Genomic DNA, 20,359 nt, shown 5'->3' on the forward strand with positions numbered 1-20,359 from the left:
GGCCATGTTTGCAGCTTCTTCATGAGCCTCAGAAAGTCTGTATTCTGGGAAAGGTGAGGCCTGGACCTGGGGTTCCAATCACTTGTGGGCCCTAGAGCAGGCTATTTGAGGCCATTTGAGCATCAGTTTCTCATTTGGATTAAATGAGATCATGTAGGTAAAATCTCTGAGCACAGTGCTCATCACAACAAATGATTCTGGCTCAGGCAATGGCAGTTGCTTTTCTTACCCTTCCTTATTATGCCTTGAGAAGTGTGTGTTCAAAGTAGCTGCTCAGCAAATATGCACAAATTGTTCAATACATGGTGAAAAATGAATATGCATGCGGTGTGTATTAGTGTGCAATGGCTGCTGTAACAAATTACCACAAACTTCCTGGCTAAACACAACACATGCTTATTTGCGTACAGTTGTGGAGAACAGAATTCTGATTTCAGTTTCCCTGGACTAAAGTCAAGTTTCGGGCAGGCCTGGTTCTTTCTGAAGGCTTCCTTGACCAGTTCAGCTTCTCTTGGCACCTGTGTTCCTTGGCTTGTGGTCTCTTCCTCCATCTTCAGAGAGCATCTCTCCTGAAGTCTCTGCTCTGCATCACATCTTGTTCCAGTTTCTGTCTGTCTGGCTCTTCTCACATTCCTGTCATAAGGATCCTCGTGATGCCATTGGTTCACTCAGATAATCCAGGAAAATCACCCCACCTGGAGACTAAATTTAATCACATCAGCAAAATCCCCCTTTTTTCCCCTCAGATAAAGTAACATTTACGGGTTTGAGGATTAGCATGTGGAGGGCCATGACTCAACTGGGAAATCAGGACACAGAGACTGGAGGGTATCAAGGGAGGAAATTTTTTGCAATATGGAGATCTTCCTGTGACATCAGTCACCCTACGTCCAAGGCTGGGGAGTCTTTCTCCCACAGGGTTCTGAGATGTGTGCATGGGAGCTGTGTGTCTCCATGTGTTCCTGGAGCCCTCCGGGGACTCTTCTGGGACTCTCCTAAGCTCCAGACTTGAGACCCTGAAGCAGCACAAGTTTGTTTCTGAAGAAAGCAGAGAAAGACCCTGGAAGCCCAGCTCTCCACCCAGCGGGCTGTGCAGGTCCACTGGGGCAGTACTGCAGGCCACAGTAGCTTCGAGAATGGAAAGTGGCCCAAGCACACTGAGTTTTTTTTTTTTGAGGGGAGGGGTACGGGGAATTGAACTCAGGGGCACTCAACCACCGAGCCACTTCCCAGCTTTATTTTGTATTTTATTTAGAGACCGGGTCTCACTGAGTTCCTTAGCGCCTCACTGTTGCTGAGGCTGGCTTTGAACTCGTCATCCTCCTGTCTCAGCCTCCCAAGCTGTTGGGATTCCAGGCATGTGTCACCTCGCCTGGCCTGAGTTGTTTCTGTCTCTGATGAGACTTTTCTGGCTTTGGTTTGGAAAAAGGAATCCTATCCTTCTACCTCCCAAGAGAACCAGATTCAGGTAAGAGTTTTCCACACACAAAAACGCTGCTTCCGAGGGCCTTCAAATTTATGGAATCCCAGAATCGCACCAATCAAAGGAGGTGGAGGGTATTTAGCACTCAGTAGAGGAGCGCCTGCCTAGCATGCAGGAGGCCTGGGTTCCGTCCTCAGCACTGCCAACGATGGAGGAGCCTCACCCCTCAGAGTTGAGAGAGGGTGGCATACACGTGTCCCAGGACCCCCAACAAGGTTCTAGTTACAAATCTTCTGCCTTATGGTCAGGTCTGTGTGTCTGGCCACCAAGGAAGGGGGAGCCCTGGGCCCTCCCTCACAAGAGCACAGACCACCCACTTAGAGGTCTGGGCACAACACGTTTATTGCTGTGTACTCCGCTAAGGGTGTGGCACTGAAGTCCCCAAGAGGAGACTCTTCACAGAAGCCCTCAAAGGGGAATGTTAGCACAGAGGTTGAGTCAGCATGGAGCTTGTGAAATGTCGTTACCACCCGAGCATCCTGTGGGTCAATTCTCCCAGGGCCTCACTTTTTCGCTGAATTTCTCTTAAAGGGGCTGTCTATGTCTCTACAAAGCTCTGAATGTCCACACGTTTAGGAGGAGCACATTTTCCCTCTTTATCACTTTTATACTTTTTTTTTTTTAATTAAGAGACAATTTCTTATCAAGGTATCCAAGTTGTGACCTCCTGCTTCTGCCTCCCAGTAGCTAGGATTATAGATATATGCCACTCTGCCTTGCTTTAAGACTTTTCTACTTTTTACAGGGAGAATCTCTCTCTCTCTCTCTCTCTCTCTCTCTCTCTCGGGGGGAGGGGTACTGGGAATTGAACCCAGGGCCACTAAACCATTGAACCACATCCCCAGACCTTTTTTCTGTTTTGTTCAGAGACAGGGTCTTCCTGAGTTGCTTAGGGCCTAAGTTGCTGAGACTGGCTTTGAACCTGAGATCCTCCTGCCTCAGCCTCCTGAGCTGCGGGATTGCAGGTGTGTGCCGCTGTGCCCAGCAGGGAGAAACTCTTGATGAGGGGTGTATCAATTAGAAATTTGTTCAGCTGAAAAAACCAAAGCAATGACTGAAGCCTGGCCAAACAGAGCGAGGTTTCTCAGCCCTAGCACTCCTGACATTTTGGGTCACATAAGTCTTTGTCATGAGGCTGTCCTGTATATCATAGGATGTCTTGTGGCACCCTTGCCTTCTACCTACCAAAATAGCCAAACTCAGCCAGGGGTGATTTGACCCTTCAGGGGACACATCAAAATGTCTAGAGATATTTTAGGTTGTCACAACTGGGGATACTACTGGCACCTAGGGGCCAGAGACCAGGGAGACTGCTGAAATATCCCATAATTCACAGGACAGCTTCCAACGGCAAAGAATTACCTGGGACTAAGAATCAGTAGTGCTAAGATTGGAAAACTGTGGTCTAAAGAAATTGAAGTGGACATTTAAGTTGATCCAATGGGATGTGTAGAGGAAATCCCAGACGATGACACCCTCTAAACATGTAATTCATATCCTGTTCTTTCAAAACCTGGCTCCTTGTGGATAAATCCAGAAAGAATTTTTTTCTTAAAATATATTTTTATATTTTAAAGGTCGATGGACCTTTATTTAATTTATTTATATGCAGTGCTGAGAATTGAACCCAGTGCCTCACACATTCCAGGCAAGTGCTTTACCACTGAGGTACAAGCCCAGCCTCAGAAAAAATTTTTGGTACTGGGGATTGAACCCAGGGGTACTTAACCATTGGGCCACATCCCCAGCCCTTTTGATATTTTATTTAGAGACAGGGTCTCACTGAATTGCTAAGTGCCTCACCAAGTTTCTGAGGCTGGCTTTGAATCCTCCTGCCTCAGCCTCCCTAGTTGCTGGGATTACAGATGTGTACCACCACGCCTGGCCCCTCGGAAAGAATTTTAATGGATTCCTGGGATGAGATACTTCACTGGATATTCTCTGGCCAGAGGCTCACAGTGCTCCTGTGAAAGAAGTGGGAGACTTCTTGCAGGAGGTGAGCACATGTTTCACCCTAAGGCAGCCAGGGAAGCACACGGGAGGGTTAACAGGTGCATGCCTTGCTTACTAGTAAGAGGCTGCAGAAATTCCAAAACCACCTAAGGCAGCTGTGCAGTCAATATGAGCATCGGCAATATGCCGAAAAACAAAACAAACCCCAAAGGCCAGATGCAAACCTAGTCACTGGAGACAGTGGGCAGAATGGCCTCACCTTTCCCCCAGTTGCCAATGTCTGGGAACACGTCCATCCCAGAGTGCACTCAGACATCGCCCACTTGTGCAGACAAATGAAAGCAGGCCTTGGTTCTAAAAAATAAAGAGCAGCTAACAAAGGGAACAGGAATGTGAGTGAGCACAAATGCCTTAGCTTCAGGTCCACTGAGCCCTGGGCGTAAGAGGCTGTGTTTTGTTCTGTGGTAAGTACAGCTAGGTGATGATGAATACATGGATGTGGGTTGTCACCAATAGAAGAGCTGTTCACAGTGTTTCCCCAGGGACAATGTAATGGGCACAGGTAGAGGGAGAAGGTCAGATAGATAGAGAGAGAAATAAAGGGGAGGTTAATTAAAGCCACGCTCTGAAGAGCTGCCTGGGGCACCTGCAATACTGTTCTTAAAACTTCTTCTTTTCCACCTCCCACTAGCTTGAAATGTAAAAGCTCAGATGTGATTTTTTTTCCTCTCTGCTCTTTTGGATTAAGAAGTAACACCATTCCTGAGGGCCGGCTCCCCAGCCAGGCTCTTGCTCAGACTCAAGCTCCTTAAAGAGCTGGACAACTCAGTGAGTATGAAGGCAGGGCAGGCAGAAGCAGGTCCGCACAGGTGTCACATCCCGAAACATGCTAGGTACTGAAACATTCCCAATTGTTAAGGTCCTCTGCTGCTAGGAAAACTACTTTTTGCAGCAGGGCTGAAACAGAGGGCCCAGGGGGGAAGAGGTGGGGTGGGTGGTGAATGTGTGCACATCTGCCCCTGGTAGCACTGATACCCTCCTTAAAGTACTGGGTGGGGGCGGAGAATTTGCCAGTCTAAATGGACAGTTGGGGCCATTCTGGCTCCCCAAGAGTGTGACTCTAACAATCTTTGAAGTTGGTAAACTTATCCTTCCAGCAGCTCCTGAGCCTTCCCAGGATGGGGACTGTCTGGGTTGAGCTCATGGCTGCACTTGGCACCCGGCACAGGATCAGCAAGGGTGTAGTCATTAGCAATGTCACGGGAGCTGGGTCTGAATCCAGGCTCCACCTGTAGGTCCTGTATGACCGTGAATGATCTAAGGTCTGAGAGCCCCTGAGACTTGACTTCCTCCTTTGTGAGATGAGGAGAGTATCAGCATCCCCAAGGTCAAGACCCGAGTGAGTTCACAACTTTGCTCTGTGGCAGATTCCTAGGAAGCTAGGTCTGCCTATTAGCTGTTGTTGTTATCAGGGCCTCAAGTTCTGTGTTGCTCAGCTTTCGGCTCCTAGGAGGCCATGTATCTAATGCATTTTATTACTTAAGAATTCTGATCATGCTGGGGTCCGCTGTGCTGGCCATGGCACCTTGCTGGGCACCATGGCCACACTGCTGCACTGCTGGGCCCAGCAATCAGGATAAGTGCCCAGGTCCCTGGTGCTGGCTCTGTTCCTGCGGGGGCCAGACACTTGGCTGCTGTGCATGGCCCAGGGAGTCTGCTGTGACCACCAGGACTCCAGCAGAATCACTGAGACAATAGGCAGAAATGACAGCAGCACAGAGCAAAAAAAGCAAATCAGGTCACAGCAGCTGAAAAAGATCTTTCAAGAATACTGTGCTGCTGGCCTATCATGTACCTTGGAATCTCATTAGACTCCTGGGGGGTGTTTTACATGGTGGTTTCAGGTGGGGTGGACAGGTCTGCAGTCCTGCTTAAACTTGAATTTGAAGGGCCGCGGGTCAGTTCAATGGATGTGGTAGCCTACGCAGTCCATGAGCTGTTTGCACAGTGAGGTCGGCATCACCTTAGTCTGTGCCCTTCGCTGTCAGGTGTTTTTGGAAAGTAGGACTTTTTAACAGCTGCACTCGATGAACCCTTCAGCTGTAGGCCCTGAAACTTAAATTACACAACATGGATTGGTTTTAGGGGTGTAGGTTTTTTCTGGGTGGAGGGAGGGGTGTAATCGCTGTGTTCTTGTGAATTAATTTTACTTTTGTCTGCAAAAATCAGGATTTTGAATAATTATAATTTTTTGTTTTACAGTTTGTTAATGCTAAAAAAAGAAAAAGAAAAAGAAAATCCTGGTCATGATTCCCCAGAACTTCCTTTTGGCTCACTCTGCACGTGGTATTTTCAACCTGACATTTCAGAGGCCTTCAGACAGCCTTTGATTATTTTCTGACCATGGGCAGGGATCTCTTTGGGGTCCTTACAAATACTTCCAGATGAGATGAGGGTTCTTTCTGGCCAAAGGAGGGAGGGTGTGGGAAGACATGACTGAGATACAGGATGTAGCCTCCTCCCGAGGTGTTCTGGAAAGCTCCAGGGAGCCCAGGGCTTGCAAAGGCTTCACACTCACCTTGGAATTCCTCATGTCCCCCCGCACCCCAGCAGTCATTCTCCAAGTCTCTGCCTGTTACGTTTGGGGTGTGAGGTGTCCCCCAAAAGCTCATGTGTGAGGCAATGCAAGAAGGTTCAGAGGAGAAATGGCTGAGTCTTAATTCAATCAGTGAATTGATCCCCCCACAGGGATTAACTGAAAGGTAACTGAAATGGTAGGGTGCAGCTGGAGGAAGTGGGAATTGGGGTGTGGCTTTGGGGGTGTACATTTTGTATCTGGTGAGTAGAATCTCTCTCTCTGCTTCCTGATTACCATGTGAGCCACTTCTCTCTGTCACCCTCTTCTGCCACCATGCCTGCCTCACCTAAAGCCCCAAGGAATGGAGCCGGTCATCTATGGACTAAGACCTCTGAAATTCCTCCTCTACAGTTGTTCTGGTTGGGTCTTTCTAGGCACAGTAGTGGGGAAAAAAACAAAAAACAAAAAACTGACTAAAACACTGCCTTTTCTTGGAGGCTCACTGTCTCTGTCTGCAGCTCATTCTGTATGTGAAAAATCATAAAACCTCGTGTGAAAGCACATGACACTATGGAACTGTACAGTTTAAAATGGTTAGGTTTTTAAGGTCCTTGCTTAGCATCTGGATGGTCATTTTAAGTGACAGCAGCCATTTTAAGAAAAATTTGGCTTTCTTGCCCAAGGGCGTTTCTGAGAAAGGCTTACCACTCCCTCATACCATCCCAACCCTTAACCTCCCGAATTAGGACTCGGGCTCTAATCCTTAAGCCTGCCCCCCAAAAGACCCGAACCCCAAGCCTGTTTTGCCTCTCTCTGTCTGGGGAGAGATGGCCTTTATTTGTCAGCTCTGACACGTAAACTCTTGTGTGTATCTCTGCCTGGTCTTTCATTTCTTGCTTGCCTGTCTCCTGGTTCCTCGATTTCCTTTCAAGGTTGATAAATTTTATATTTATATTACCATAATTTAAAATAATAGTAGGACTAGGGAGATGGCTCAGTGGTAGAGTGCTTGCCTATCATGTGCAAGGCCCTGGGTTTGATCCCCAGAACCATAAAAAATAAAATAAAATAAAATAAAAGATATTAGTAAAAAAAAAAATTCCTTAAAACAATTAGAGTGGGAGGGACATAGGGGCCCTTATTCATGACGTGACACCCAGTTTGAAGTCAGCTCTGGAGAACCTTCCACAATCCTTCAGTCCTAATTTTTTTCTGGTTGGGTGGGTGGGTTTCAAAGCCCACCCAGAACGCTGGATTCTTTTGCTTATGTGTCCTGATCCCCGCTCCAAGCAGGGCTCCAGATGGTGTCTCTTTGTTCCTTAAAGCAGAAGCAGAAGAGGTCCCATGGCCAAGGCTACGACTACGCGCACCTAGGAATGCTGCTTCTAAACATTTCTCTAGGGTCCCCAGATCTGGAATAGGAAGGAGTGGGGAGTAGCCCCCTGTGCAGGTGTGTTCACGGCCTGCCAAGTCCAAAACTGCTTGGCGAGTTGCCTTGGTCCTTGGGGTTCCTCAGGCCTTTCTTGTACCCCCTGCCCCCTCACCATATTGACTCAAGTGTGTGCTGTAGAAATGCCTGGTGTTCCCAGCAGGCGCAGGACTTTGGGCAGGTGCAGAGGGCCTGTTGCTGGAGACCAAGACCAAATGCAAGCCTGCACTGCCCTCTGCTGGTAATCCTGGCTCACAGCCCTGGGGAGAGCGAGCAGGCTCAGAGCCTGGGAGTGGGGAGAGAGCCAGCAGTCTGAAAGAGGCGCCTCAAATTCCTGAAGATCCCTCATGCAGGTTCTTGGCCAGTTCATCCCTGCTGAAACCTCAGTGTGTCACCCCGGCCTGCCTGCGCTTTTTGTGGGTGCAGGCTGCCAAACAGAAAGCCGTTTTTGTAGGTCACCAGGTTTGTGTTCTGTCCCCCTTGGCTAGATGAGCTTCAATTGTCTCCCTGAGGCAGTTTTGGCTCCTGCTTATTCCTCCAGAGTGTGCCATGTCTCTGTTTGTCCTGCCATTGCCACATACCTCCACGTCCTTTCCAAAATACAATTCTTAGTGCCTGCCTACTATCAGTCCCAGTTATCCAGAGAGTCTCTGAAGAGCCCTCCGCCTCTAGGCCATTCTGGCCTGACGGATCTGCACAGAACATTAATCTGTTTCTGCCATGCTCCAACCTGACATCCTTCATGATACTGGCCAAGAGGGTCATGAACAAGTTGGCATGAAATACAAAGCACTTGAGGTCTAGCTTCTGCCTTCTTCTCCACATTTGATCACAACGTTGTCATTCAAATAAGAGCTGGTGGAAAGCTCGGATCCTAGAGAAAAACTGTATGTTTGCTAGCTGTTTGACCTGGGCGAGTGCCTTAATGCCTTGGCCCCTAAAATGGGATCTGTGGGGCTGGGAATGTGGCTCAAGCGGTAGCGCGCTCGCCTGGCATGCGTGCGGCCTGGGTTCGATCCTCAGCACCACATACAAACAAAGATGTTGTGTCTGCCGAAAACTAAAAACTAAATACTAAAAAAAAAAAAAAAAAAAAATTCTCTCTCTCTCTTAAAAAAAAAAGAAAAAAAAAGAAAAAAATAAAATGGGATTTGTAATAATAACCTAGAATTCCTAGAACAGTTAACATATAAATAACATGTATAAAGCACTTAAAACAGTACTTGGCATGTTGCAGGCACTTTATAAGTGTCAGTTATTGTTATTAATTGAAAATATTGGTGATGTCTTCCTTTTGACTCCAACTTCTGTTGATCTGATTGCTGGAATATTCACAGGAGCAACCTATCCAGCAACCTCAGAGCAGCAACTTGATTTTAACCCCAGTGCCCTTCACTCCCAGTTAGCCCAATCCACCCACACCCATGACTAGGACTAGACAGCACTAGTCAGCACTTAGAATTCGAGGCACTGACTTAGAGTTCTTGAACTTTAGTGTGGATGTCTGACCACAAGAGCTGACCCTTGGGCTTTCCGATGTGCGTTATTTTGCAGCTGCTCAATGTTTTTTTTTTTTTTTTTTTTAGGCCATCCAGCTTTTTGACCTCTTCTTTTTTCTTGGTCCATTAGATCTTTCTAACTTTAAAAAATTTCCCTACCGAGTTTATACATTACTCATCCCTTGAATTCTTACTAAGATCTTTAATTCTCTTGCACATTCGTTCATTCATTAACCCAATAAACATCACTAAGCCTTCTATGTGCCTGGCCCTACCTCAGGCGCCGGCACACGTGAGGCCCAGGGCACGCTTCTTGCTTACAGGGATTAGAGCCTAGTTCAAGAAGACAAAAACATACACTAGAGATTGTACGATTACTAATTGAGAACATTCTAGAAAGTCATCAGCAGGGTGCTAGGAGGCTGAATAAGAGGAGGGCTTCAGAGATGACTTCAGAAAAGCATTCATTGCACTTCAGCAAATCAAGGCCATTGGAAACTTTGGCAAGGATGGTTTCAGGAGAAAAGTGTTGGGATCAGAATACTTTAGAGTTAATGAGAATGAAGTGAAATGAAGTGAATTAATGAAGTGAGACATAAGTAGAAGTTCACTGATTCATACTGTCTACTCTTGACAAACCAGAGATAAAGAACAGGAAAATGGGAGATTTTGTAGCTGGCAGGACTGGTCCCTTGTTCAAAAATGAATGACCAGTGTCAGTGTAGGAGTAAACCAAGCACAGGGCCCTGTGTAAAATGCAAAAGGCACATGCCCATGAAGCTGGCTCTGACAGATTTGTGTGTCAGTGAAAATAATTTGTCAAAAAGAGAGACACTGATAATGTAGGAAAGAAGATTGGGAGTAACAGAAGAAATAAAATTTGGGAAAGATGAAAGGGAGATGGGATCTAAAGTATACATGAAGGGGTTAGACAGGAGGAGGGACTTGTCTTCCATTATAGCAGAAAGAAAGAACAATATGGTGGTAGATGCACTAAGATCAGTAACGTGGCTTAGATGGTGTGTTAGTCAACTTTTTTTTTTGTCACTGCGACCAAAATATCTGATGAAGATAACTCAGAGGAGAAAAGGTTTATTTTGGCTCATAGTTTCAGAGGTTCAGTCCATGGTGGGCGGTGGGCCAACTCCATGGCTCTGGGCCCATCGTGAGGCAGAACATCATGGCGGAAAGATGTAGTGGAGGAAAGCTGCTCACCTCCTGTTGGACAAGAAGCAGAGAGAGGGGAAGGGGCCTCAGGGGTAGTCCTTTAGTGACCCACCTCCTCCAGCCATGCCCTACCTGCCTATAGTCACTATCATTCAGATTAGGATGCACTACTTAGGCTACAGCTCTCATAATCCAATCATGCCATCTCCAAACATTTCTTCATTGACACAGGAGCTTTTGGGAGACACCTCATATCCAAACCATAAGAGGTGGCTTCTAGTTTTCAATGATGACTTCATTTCCCCGAGGACAAGGAAGGCAAGGTTTTCAATCAATAGTGGGAGGGCAGGAGGGGAAGGATGAGTGGTCTGAGTACAGAGAAATGCTTGTGGAAGATGGTGGGGGCTGGATTTACGCCAGTAAAAAGAAAACCGAGCTGGGTGTGGTGGCACACGCCTGTAATCCCAGCAGTTTGGGAAGCTGAGGCAGGAGGATCTGTAACTTAGTGAGGCACTAAGCAACTCAGTGAGACCCTGTCTCTAAATAAAATACAGAATAGGGTTGGGGATGTGACCCAGTGGTTGAGTGCCCCCAAGTTCAATTCCCAGTACTAGGAAAGAAAGAAAGAAAGAAAGAAAGAAAGAAAGAAAGAAAGAAAGAAAGAAAGAAAGAAAGAAGAAAGAAAGAAAGAAGAAAGAAAGAAAGAAGAAAGAAAGAAAGAAAGAAGAAAGAAAGAAAGAAGGAAGGAAGGAAGGAAGGGAGGGAGGGAGGGAGGGAGGGAGGGAGGAAGCTGAAAACCATCACTGGATGAGCTGGAGATGGGAGACAGGAAAGTGCATCGGGGAGTTGTTGGTGTTTGTGAGAGAGTGATAGTAATATGACAAGTAAGACAAATTCAGGTTTGGCAAGAGAATAAGTCAAGAGAGGTGGACTGAATCAGAAGGATAAATGGGGTAGCAGTCCAGGTTTACGCAAGGGGTACTTGAGATTTGGGGCTGGAAGGATAGGGTTTGTGATCACAGAGGACAGTATGAGTTGATGATTCTGGAAGCATGCAATTTCCACACCATCTGTGGGATGTGTGTGGTTGAGTTATAAGAAGAGATCTCTGTTAATGGGGAATTCAAGGATGTGCGAGAGAAGTTGGGTGGGCCGTCACCATAGAGCGGAAGTTTCCAAGAATGACAAGGAGGCACAGGCTAAAGTGCTAAAGAATTCCAATTTTTTCAAGACAGAGTGAAATTATGCCCTATTATTTTCTCCCCTACAGCCATATTTTTTCTTTCTCCCTTTTTTTTCCCTCTCCCTCTTTCTTCTTTCTTGCTTTCTCTTTAGTACTGGGGTTGAGCCCAGGGGTGCTCTACCACTGAGCTACATCCCAGCCCTTGCTAAGCAGCCCAGGATTACAGGTGTGCACCACTATGCCTGATCTGTGACCAGATTCCCTTGGTTCTCCCATTTTCATTTATTTATTTATTTTAATTAGGTATCTATGACAGCAGAATGCATTTTTTTTAGAGAGAGAGAGAGAGAGAGAGAGAGAGAGAGAGAAAATTTTTTTAAAAAATTTTTATTGTTGGTTGTTCAAAACATTACATAGTTCTTGATATATCATATTTCACACTTTGATTCAAGTGGGTTATGAACTCCCATTTTTACCCCGTATACAGATTGCAGAATCACATCGGTTACACATCCACTGATTTACATATTGCCATACTAGTGTCTGTTGTATTCTGCTGCCTTTCCTATCCTCTACTATCCCCTATCCCCCCTCCCCCCTTCTCTCTCTACCCCCTCTACTGTAATTCATTTCTCCCCCTTGTATTTTTTTTCCCTTTCCCCTCACTTCCTCTTGTATGTAATTTTGTATACCCCTGAGGGTCTCCTTCCATTTACATGCAATTTCCCTTCTCTCTCCCTTTCCCTCCCACCTCTCATCCCTGTTTAATGTTCATCTTCTTCTCATGCTCTTTGTCCCTACTCTGTTCTTAGTTACTCTCCTTATATCAAAGAAGACATTTGGCATTTGTTTTTAAGGGATTGGCTAGCTTCACTTAGCATAATCTGCTCTAATGCCATCCATTTCCCTGCAAATTCTATGATTTTGTCATTTTTTAATGCAGAGTAATACTCCATTGTGTATAAATGCCACATTTTTTTTTTTATCCATTCGTCTATTGAAGGGCATCTAGGTTGGTTCCACAATCTTGCTATTGTGAATTGTGCTGCTATGAACATGGATGTAGCAGTGTCCCTGTAGTATGCTCTTTTTAGGTCTTTAGGGAATAGACCGAGAAGGGGAATAGCTGGATCAAATGGTGGTTCCATTCCCAGCTTTCCAAGAAATCTCCATACTGCTTTCCAAATTGGCCGCACCAATTTGCAGTCCCACCAGCAATGTACAAGTGTACCCTTTTCCCCACATCCTTGCCAGCACTTGTTGTTGTTTGACTTCCTAATGGCTGCCAATCTTACTGGAGTGAGATGGTATCTTAGGGTGGTTTTGATTTGCATTTCTCTGACTACTAGAGATGGTGAGCATTTTTTCATGTACTTGTTGATTGATTGTATGTCCTCCTCTGAGAAGTGTCTGTTCAGGTCCTTGGCCCATTTGTTGATTGGGTTATTTGTTATCTTATTGTCTAATTTTTTGAGTTCTTTGTATACTCTGGATATTAGGACTCTGTCTGAAGTGTGAGGAGTAAAGATTTGTTCCCAGGATGTAGGCTCCCTATTTACCTCTCTTATTGTTTCTTTTGCTGAGAAAAAACTTTTTAGTTTGAGTAAGTCCCATTTGTTGATTCTAGTTATTAACTCTTGTGCTATGGGTGTCCTATTGAGGAATTTGGAGCCTGACCCCACAGTATGTAGATCGTAGCCAACTTTTTCTTCTATCAGTCGCCATGTCTCTGATTTGATATCAAGCTCCTTGATCCATTTTGAGTTAACTTTTGTGCATGGCGAGAGAAAGGGATTCAGTTTCATTTTGTTGCATATGGATTTCCAGTTTTCCCAGCACCATTTGTTGAAGATGCTATCCTTCCTCCATTGCGTGCTTTTAGCCCCTTTATCAAATATAAGATAGTTGTAGTTTTGTGGATTGGTTTCTGTGTCCTCTATTCTGTACCATTGGTCCACCTGCCTGTTTTGGTACCAGTACCATGCTGTTTTTGTTACTATTGCTCTGTAGTATAGTTTGAAGTCTGGTATTGCTATACCGCCCGATTCACACTTCCTGCTTAGCATTGTTTTTGCTATTCTGGGTCTTTTATTTTTCCATATGAATTTCATGATTGCTTTCTCTATTTCTACAAGAAATGCCGTTGGGATTTTGATTGGCATTGCATTAAACCTATAAAGAACTTTTGGTAATATCGCCATTTTGATGATGTTAGTTCTGCCTATCCATGAACAGGTTATATTTTTCCATCTTCTAAGATCTTCTTCTATTTCTCTCTTTAGGGTTCTGTAGTTTTCATTGTATAAGTCTTTCACCTCTTTTGTTAGGTTGATTCCCAAGTATTTTATTTTTTTTGAGGATATTGTGAATGGAGTGGTTGTCCTCATTTCCATTTCAGAGGATTTGTTGCTGATATACAGGAATGCCTTTGATTTATGCGTGTTGATTTTATATCCTGCCACTTTGCTGAATTCATTTATTAGCTCTAATAGTTTCTTTGTAGACCCTTTTGGGTCTGCTAGGTATAGAATCATGTCATCTGCAAATAGTGATAATTTGAGTTCCTCTTTTCCTATTTTTATGCCTTTAATTTCTTTCGTCTGTCTAATTGCTCTGGCCAGTGTTTCGAGAACTATGTTGAACAGAAGTGGTGAGAGAGGGCATCCCTGTCTTGTTCCAGATTTTAGAGGGAATGCCTTCAATTTTTCTCCATTCAGAATGATGCTAGCCTGAGGCTTAGCATAGATTGCTTTTACAATATTGAGGTATGTTCCTGTTATCCCTAGTTTTTTCTAGAGTTTTGAACATAAAGGGATGCTGTACTTTGTCGAATGCTTTTTCTGCATCTATCTATTGAGATGATCATATGGTTCTTATTTTTAAGCCTATTGATGTGGTGAATAACATTTATTCATTTCCGTATATTGACCCAGCCTTGCATCCCAGGGATGAATCCTACCTGATCATGGTGCACAATTTTTTTGATATGTTTTTGTATCCGATTCGCCAGAATTTTATTGAGGATTTTTGCATCTAGGTTCATTAGAGATATTGGTCTGTAGTTTTCTTTCTTTCAAGTGTCTTTGTCTGGTTTAGGAATCAGAGTGATGTTGGCCTCGTAGAATGAATTTGGAAGTTCTCCCTCTTTTTCTATTTCCTGAAATAGCTTGAAAAGTATTGGCATTAGTTCCTCTTTAAAGGTTTTGTAAAACTCTGCTGTATACCCATCCGGTCCTGGGCTTTTCTTAGTTGGTAGTCTTTTGATGGTTTCTTCTATTTCCTCAATTGATATTGGTCTGTTTAGGTTGTCTATATCCTCCTGACTCAATCTGAGCAGATCATATGACTTAAGAAACTTATCGATGCCTTCACTATCTTCTATTTTATTGGAGTATAAGGATTCAAAATAATTTCTAATTATCTTCTGTATTTCTGAAGTCTGTTGTGATATTGCCTTTTTCATCCCGTATGCTAGTAATTTGAGTTCGAGAGAGAATTTTTAAAATATTTATTTCGGTGGACATAACATCTTTGTTTGTATGTGGTGCTGAGGATCGAACCCAGGCCTCACGCATGCCAGACACGCATGCCAGGTGAGTGCATTACCACTTGAGTCACATCCCCAGCCTGCAGAATGCATTTTGAAGCATTGTACACAATTGCAGCACAACTTTTCATTTCTCTGTACACAACATAGCGTCACACTGTACAAACCTAGGAAGTCCATTACATTCCACCATCTTTCCTGCCCTCTCCTCACTCCTTACTCCCCCTTGTCCAAGCAAAGTTCCTCCATTTTTCCCATGCTCCCCCGCCCGTTCATGGATCAGCATCCACTTACCAGAGAGAACATTCGGCCTTTGGTTTTTTGGGATTGGCTTACTTCACTTATCATGAAATTCTTCAATGCCATCCATTTACCTGCAAATGCCATGATTTTATTCTCTTTTAGTGCTGAGTAATATTCCATTGTGTATATATATATCACAGTTTCCCTATCCATTCATCTATGAAAGACATCTAGGTTGCTTCCACAGTTTAGCTATTATGAATTGAGCTGCTATGAATATTGATGTGGCTGTGTTACTATAGTATGCTGATTTTAAGTCCTTTGGGTATAGACCAAGAAGAGGGATAGCTGGGTCAAATAGTGGTTCCATTCCAAGTTTTCCAAGGAATCTCCATTCTGCTTTCCAGAATGGTTGCACCAATTTGCAGTCCCATCAGCAATGTGTGAGTGTGCCATTCCCCTGACTTCTCTGTATTTTTGATAGCTTCATTCTGACTGGAGTGAGATGAAATCTTAGAGTAGTTTTGATTTGCATTTCTCTAATTATGAGAGATGCTGAACATCTTTTCATATATTTGTTCATCGATTGTATATCTTCTGAAGACTGTCTGTTCAGGTCCTTAGCCCATTTATTGGTTGGGTTACTTATTTATTTATTTTGGTGTTAAATGTTTTGAGTTCTTTATATATCCTAGAGATTAGTGCTCTATCTGATGTGCATGTGGCAAAAATTTGGTCCCCAAATGCAGGCTCTCTGTTCACCTTATTGATTGTTTCTTTTGCTGAGAAGAGGCTTTTGAGTTTGAATCCATCCCATTTATTAATCCTTGATTTTATTTCTTGTGCTTTAGGTGTCTTGTTAAGGAAGTTCGGGCCTAATTTGACACGACGAAGACTTAAGCCTACTTTTCCCTCTATTAGGCTCAGGGTCTCTGGTCTAATTCCTAGGCCCTTGATCCATTTTGAGTTGAGTTTTGTGCATGGTGAGTTGTTTTTCCCATTTCATCTGAGATGCCAAATACCTGCAGGACACAAGTAAAGGACAAAGAAAGACACAGTTCTTTCTGTGGACCAGGAGGGGGCACCAGAGACCCAATCAGAAGGTCCGGAATCTACAGGAAGTGTGGGAAAACAGGTGGATTTTATAAAGGAGCTCAGGATACTCTCCCTTGGGCTGTTGTAACAATTACCACTAGCTTGGTGGCTTAAACTGCAGAAATATATACTCTCATAGTTCTAGAGCCCAGAAATCCAAAATCACTATTAGTGGGTTGAAGTCACGGTAATGGCAGAGCCATGCGCCCTTCAAAGGCTCTGGGGAGAAGGCTTTCTGGATCCTTCCAGCTCTGTGGCTGTCAGTACTCTCTTGTTGTGGTTACATAGCCAGTTCCTGCCTCCATCTCCATGTGGCCTTCTCTGTGTCTTCTTCTTCCCATGAGGATATTTGTCATTGGATTTGGGGCCCACTCTAATCCAACATGATGTCATGCCAAATACTTAATTACGTCTGCAAAGTCCTATTTCGAAATAAAGTCACTAGTGGGTGGCTCAAATTTTAGTTTGATGATAGTATTAGTAGATTTACTGGGTTCTGGCTATATGACTGTGCTAAGCTTTATGTCCACGCTAAACTCTTTAGGAAGGTGCTTAGCATTACCTTATTTTATATTAAAAAATACATAAAGCCCTACACCAGAAAAGATGTTGATATATGAGAAAACTGAGACCCATGGTGGTGAGTGGGCTGCACAGTCAGGTTTGAACCCTCCTACTCCCAGGCAGGGCTCCTTGCCTCTTCTTGGTTGGTGGGAATGTTATAGGTTTCTAAAGCCTCTGTTTGTGTTGTTCCCATTAATTGAATTTTCTTTTTAAAAAGTGAAGTTTGGAAGTAGTCATTTCACATGTGACAAAAAGGAAAAAAAAACTTATCTGTAAATAGTTTAAATTCAGATGTAAGTCTGGCTGGACTAAACCAATGGAAGAACTTGGAATTGAAGTGCTCTGTAGGTGCAGTTCTGGAACCCGGAGGAAGTGCAGGAGCCTGGACAGTCCTTTTCTGACCTTCATTTAAAGAGATGGAGAACACCATCATGGGGAGGCACAGCCTTGGCACTGGTGGCTCTGGTCCTTCCAGAACTTGTCTGTATCCTCTGCCCCTGGATCTGGAACATATTCCGGAGTCATCCTAATGAAAGTTCCTTTTGTTAAGCTCATTTGAGGGGGGTTCTGTTAACAGGCACCCCAAAGATGACTTCTTGAGCCAGTTCCTATCCTCCTAGGTCTTTCACAAATTCTAAAGACCAACCTGGAGGAATCAATGAGGATCCTACTCTCTCTCTCTCCCTCCTTTTTTTGATACCAGCAATTGAATGCAGAGGTGTTTATCCACTAAGTCACATCCCCAGCCCTTTTTATGTTTTCTTGGAGACAGGGTCTTGCTAAGTTGCTTAGGACCTCACTAAGTTGCTGAGGCTGGCTTTGAACTTGGGATCCTCCTGTTTCAACCTGCCGAGTCGCTGGGATTATACGTCTGTGCCACCACCCAGTCTTCCTCATTTTTATTTTACTCTTTCCATTCTGGCTTGGATCTTGAATATCCCCCAGAGGCCCATGTGTTGAAGGCTCAGTCCCCAAATGCAACAGTGTTCAGAAGTTGGATCATGAGATCTATCCTTATTAGTGGATTAACCCATTAGATGGATTAATAATTTGAATGAACTGTTGGAAGGTGATGGAAACTGTAGGAGGTGGGCCCTAACTGGAGAAAACCAGTCACTAGGGGGATGTTCTGGAGGGTATTTCTCTTGTGCCCACCCAGGTGCTTCCTGACTACCATGAGTTGAGCAGCATTTCTTCACCATGCCCTTCCGCCATGAAGTTCTGCTTCACCTGAGGCCCAAAGCAATGGAGCCAGCTGAGAACAGACTGAAACCTCTGAAACCATGAACCAAAAATAAATCTTTCCTCCTCTAAGTTGTTTTTCTCAGGTATTTGTCACAGGGATGAAAAGCTAACTAACATCCCCCACCCCCTTGATACTCAGTTTATAAAGGAGAGACCTCCTCCATAAAGCAATGGTAGCCATGAGTCATAGAGTTCCTCCAATGCCATTTCTTCCACCCCCTCTGTGCTGTGTGTTCTCACATAATTTTTCCTATGCTGTTCTTGAAATTAGGAGGGAGGATACATTTGAGAAATGAATTGATTCTGGAAAAACTCCAAAACAAAACAACCTCAGTAATTTTGAACTACATTCTCTTTAAAAAAGTTTACTGAGGGAGAATTCATATGCCATATACTCACACACTTGAAGTCCACACTGGAAAGATCTATAGATCTCATAGCCATCCCCGAAACCAATTTTAGGATATTTTCATCATTCTCAAAAGAAATCCATTAGCAGGCCTCCCTAGCCCCCACTAATCAACCTTCTATCTCCAGATTTACCTTTTCTGTACCTTTCTTTATTTCTCAGAAATAGAACTGTACAATAGAACTACAGTCCTTTATTATTTGTGGTGAGCAGAGGGGTAGGTGCGACTCCTAGGACTTTAGAGTTAGATTCAAATATAAGGCTTGTTCTTTCCACAGTTAGCCATTGGAGCAACAGAGATGTAAATAAATATTTGAAGACTTTTTAATGAAAGTAGTTTGGTGGGATGGGGAATAGGAGGATAACCACCTGGATGATCCCCTTTTTTCTCTTTGCTCTCAGCCCTGTCCTTCCCTACCAGCAGCCAAGAGAACAAGATATTGGGGGGAAAAGAAAACTTGGCTGTGAAGGGAAGAGAGGAGGAAAGGAGAGCAAGAGAGAAATCAGATTTTAAGAAACTTAATACCTTAAAACACCCATCGGGGTGTTTCAGGGTGGCGCCATTTCTCCTCCTTTTTCTGACTGTAGGCCTGGAGTCTCCCTGCAGCTTTGCTGGCAGAAGTGTAGCCATGTGCCTCTGCAGGGAACTGGACTCAGCGAAGCACACTGTACTTTGAATACATTTGTCTATATTCTACATCCCCCAGTATACTTTTTTATTTTTGGTACTGGGGATTGAACTCAGGGGCACTCAACCACTGAGCCACATCCCCAGCCCTATTTTGTATTTTATTTAGAGACAGAGTCTCACTGAGTTGCTTAGCACCTCGCTTTTGCAGAGGCAGGCTTTGAACTCATGATCCTCTTGCCTCGGCCTCCTGACCCGCCGGGATTAGAGGCGTGGGCCACCACACCTAGCTCTGCCCTATACTTTAAATCATCTCTATTACCTAGTAAAGTGTAAATGGTAAATAAATAGTTGTTACACTGTATCAAGTGATATGACAAGAATGTCTGCACATATTCAGTACAGATGGGACTGCCAGAGACCAATGACATCATATGTCAGAGAGCACCAGTGGCCTGCACGGCTGCGAGGTCTCAGCAGTGCGCCTGCATATCCCCTGGTTCATGTGGAGTTAGTGGCATAGTGCTTGGTGTGTGATTTCAGTTTTGCTTTTTGGAACACTTCCCCTGAGTGTTTTGGATCCTCAGTTGGTTGAGCCCACTATGCTGAATGTGCCTATACAGAACTGCTGGTTATTTGGTGACATTCTTTTCAGTCCATGGAGAGGACGGAATCAGTGCTCTCTGATTTATCTTTGTGGTCTCTGTAGCCCTCATCATTCCACACTAGCCTGCCACAGCTTGGGCCTTGGTGACAATGTTGCTCACAGAATGTGGAAAAGGGTGCAGGACACAAAAACTTAGGAAAGGGCAGTCCTGAGACTCACACCATGATAAGGACCATGTCATAGGTCAGGCCTGAAACGTGGTAAGCAGCTTTCAAGGCAAGTCCATGAGTGGATTGAGCAGATAACTCCTGCTTTCAGTCAGAAAGGGGCGTTGGTGGAAGACACTGGCAGGATCCTGCAGGTGCCGTTTCAGGCAGGGACTCTCAGTTTGGAAGCTTTCTAGGTTCATGGACAAGGCTGGCCAATGACATGGTTGTTTTGATCACCTTAGCCTGCTGTCATTAACTGTCCCATTCATGTAATTACCCCCCTTGCTTCTCTCATGCTCACAGAAATGCCTCTGCCTGATTTGGTGTTCTGTGCAGGTGTGCTTTATGGAAGAGGATGTCCCAGCACACTGACCCCTGTGCTGGGACAGGCAAATACCTACCTGGCCCCCTCCAGTCAGGTGACACCGCAGTGTGAAATCAGATTTTAAGAGACTTAATACCTAGTTTGCAGCAACAATTGACTCCAATGGGAAGGTACCACATGCAGACTTGCCTTAAC

Source organism: Callospermophilus lateralis, chromosome 17 (assembly GCF_048772815.1).
Source record: "Callospermophilus lateralis isolate mCalLat2 chromosome 17, mCalLat2.hap1, whole genome shotgun sequence".
NCBI classification, from domain to species: domain Eukaryota; kingdom Metazoa; phylum Chordata; class Mammalia; order Rodentia; family Sciuridae; genus Callospermophilus; species Callospermophilus lateralis.